Source organism: Megachile rotundata, chromosome 4 (assembly GCF_050947335.1).
Source record: "Megachile rotundata isolate GNS110a chromosome 4, iyMegRotu1, whole genome shotgun sequence".
Lineage (NCBI taxonomy): Eukaryota > Metazoa > Arthropoda > Insecta > Hymenoptera > Megachilidae > Megachile > Megachile rotundata.
The window spans coordinates 16858845-16862493 of NC_134986.1; positions in this window are offsets into that span (position 1 = coordinate 16858845).

Sequence of the window (3649 nt, forward strand, 5' to 3'; positions counted from 1 at the left end):
CTGTCCCTTGAATTTTTCTGCACTCATTTAACTAGCAAGCTTCTCTTACAATGTTTAGCTTGAGCTCACTACTTACCACCTAGGAAATTATACTGGAGCTTTTGAAATATTGCTGATGCGGATATTTGAATTAAAACGTGGAATATACTTTTTGTGGTACAAATCGATTAACGGTGAATTAATTTATAATTTTGGTAAACAATTAAAGGGAAGTACAGCTTTGAAATTGCAGGTGTTACCAGAGAGATAAATTGAGGTAAAGTTTGTGTTTGATATACTGTATTATCGCATGTCTGACTATGTACGACTATTTCTACTGCGATAAATAACGTGGAACTCCTACTTCGATGAGTAGATGCATACTGGGTGGACTAGTAACTCGAAACCAAATATAATTGAAATTAAGAGTTCAGTTCTATACATGAACAATTAAATACAAGCTTCGGATGGACTTCATGCAACTTAAAAAAAATTATGTATGCAGTAGTAGTTCGTTGTAGAAAAATCTACCCCTGCTTGAAGTAGTAATACTTGATGCGTAACAGTTACAGATTCACCCTGTACTGTGTTAATTCGCAACACAACTGTTCCACCAAAAGTATACCTCGTTCCGAAAGAATAAACTGGTAATGCAAGAAACGTACTCCATATCGAAGGGTTAATCACGCAGTACGCAGTGCCGATCAATAATCCGGTTGCAGGTATCTCGATATCATTTAACTCGTGTTAGTTTCAGAGGCAAAGATAGATACTTCAAAGAAGTCGTCGGATAGCGTTGTGCGGTAGCGGGGTGAGAAGGCAGGGGTGCAGGCCGAGCTGGTAAGCGGAAATTGCGCCTGGGGGTTGGTAGCGCGGATTTAACGTTGTTTTGCCCTGACCTAGCTCTCTCTCGGTCCCCATTCCGAACCGGAAGGTAACAGCTCGGCTGGCTTTCATCCCCGCCAACCGGGATGAAGCTACTCCCGGTAGTACTCGCTCGCACCAGTCCCTTCTCCCTCGGCAACCCATCCCTTTTTCCTCTTTACCCTCCTGGGCCAGCGTTCTTGTTGGCCCTATCTCACGCTGCCAGCCACCCCTTGTCTGCGCTCCAAGGAGAATGGCGTGTGTTCGGATCCCTTGCTTGGGAATCTGGTTAGGGAATAATTGCGAGAATTGATAAACGATAATGACAATTAATCCCTGTTCGCGTGAGCTCGACCGGAAGCCCTCGTCCGCGGCTTGATTCGGCTATAGAAACGTCGCGAAGATTAACGACCGTGCTACATATAGCGCTCGCAAAAACGATGATGGACACTATTGTTTCCGTTGCAATTTTCTCTATTCTTTACTGAAACTATCGCCTAATTACACTCTGTCCTTGTTTATACGTCGAAGTTCACCAAGTATAAATCTTGTAATTTAGTATGTTCACTTGTGCTGGCTTCGTGGACTTCAATATGTCATAACTGCATAGACGCAGTTATGCATGGACACAGTTACGATATAAGCATATGTAGTCTAGGTATAATAAAGGTGTCTATTTCTGGACAAACTCATATGTACAATTCTGTAACTAATAAAGAGGTGATTCAAGACTAATATATCAAATCATTATTCTTAAATTTCGTTTTCTTAAAAAATATTGACCAACCCGTATACCTTGAAAGTTTCTCAACAAAAAAGAACTAACAGATCCACGAAAGTTCGGTCGATCTCGATAACAATAATTCGAAGTTGTTGGGAATAGCGAATTAAATCATACGAGCGTGTACGTTGCGATTTACGAGATAAAAGCGTTCCAGCATGGTTGCCGCAATCATTCTTTCTCCTTCCGTCTCTCGGAAGAGCAGATTCCAGCGATGTTAAGGGTAATCACGAGCGGTGAGTTCCGGTTTCGTGATTTCACAGGGGTGGTCTCGAAACCGACTAGCCAGCTCGGATTTTCGAGCGGAACGTTTCTAACTTACGATCGACCCGCCCTCGGAAATTTATAACGTCGAGGATTTTTCAGGCTGCTCGTGAAAACGTCGCTGAATTCTCGTTGCATGCTTCCGGTTTCTGGAATCAACGGCCTGCAATTCCCCTCTCAACCTAACTACGCTATCCTCCGACACAATTATTTTTTAACCCGTCACTGTGCATCCTAAAGATTTACTGATTCATTCAAACTTTTAAGAAAATCTAGATTAATGTACGGAAAACATGCAATCTCTGTTATGTATAAAATTTACAGAAATTATGGACTCACACAAATATGAGACTATGTTGACTAGAACTACCGACATTAAATGCTCGTTTATCGAAGAATGAAAAATAAAATGAAAAGATTAATAAATAAATACTAAAGCATCAAGTAACATATATAAAGCTAATTTTTCCTTCAACAAAATATGACAGACATTTCCATAAAATCGCGACAATATAATTTTGTAATATAAAATGAGAAATCTGAAACCAGTCATCTTGACCGATTGGTAGTTAAAGTGTTAAATATAGAATACAAGGAAGATATAGATTTTCGTTAAACAACAGATGTAATGATGGATATAATTAAATGTAGTGACAGATATGATTAAATGTACCATGGTATGAATACTTAAATGTAGAGTTAAGAATAATTATTATAATTATATAACCTTACAAATAATGAGTCTAAAAAAACATGAACCACCTTGACCCGAGATTGAAAAGGGCACAAAGTTCGAAAACGAGCTTTCCATAGAATAATCGACCCTTAGATGTGACCAAGCGGAAGAACATTGACGATACCGTTGCTGGTCGAACGCGCGATTTAACAGGATTCGTAATTCGAGTCGAAGCGAGAGAAAACGACGTTCCGCCGATAGAAAGCGAGACTGATCGATCGGGACCGATGCTCGCGACACGGACAAAGGAATTTAATTTGCTCGAATGAAAAATGCAAGCGTTCGTTTCGAGGCACGCTCGGAAATCCGAAACGTCGCCTCGTTACGTAATAACACGGCTATCGATCGAACGGCCATCATTGGTCCCGATAGCCAGAGAACAAGGGGATCTAATTTGCTCCAGTGATTTAAGAGGATTTACCGTTTCGATGAAAAAATATGACTCGTTACGGAACCTCCGCGAGTGCAGGGTATTGCGTGACTGATGATGCAACCGGAGAAGGGGATGATTTTAACGATGAGAAAAGTTGTCACCGTGGAATAAAATGACGGTAGGCAAGTTGTGGATGTTACAAGCGCGGTGGAAATAAAACGTGACGAGCGAAAGTTGCATTTTCGAGCTATTATAAGTTTAAAACTTGATATCGAAGAACCTGAGGGTTCTCTTTACTCCGTTATTTCTTGAGAACACTCCGCTCGGAATGACCACTTGATTTCGAGTATCTACTTAGGGAATTTGTCGGAAGGAAAGTTTCGGAAGGAAAAATGTTAATTATTTTGACTTAGGCTCCGAAGTCCACTTGCAGCAGTAATTACGCGACACCCCGTGTAATCACGTTGGTGTTAGCGGCGCGAAATTCGCACGGAATCGCCGGACAAAATATTCCATTGTTCGCGGAGACGCGACAATTATAGTTTGCTCCGGAACAGGAACTTTCAAGAGCGCGAACTCGCTCGGCCACCCTCATCAGGCATCCCCTTTGTCGGCGTCGCCACTTTGTTCGAACGCGAAGTTCCGCGCAACG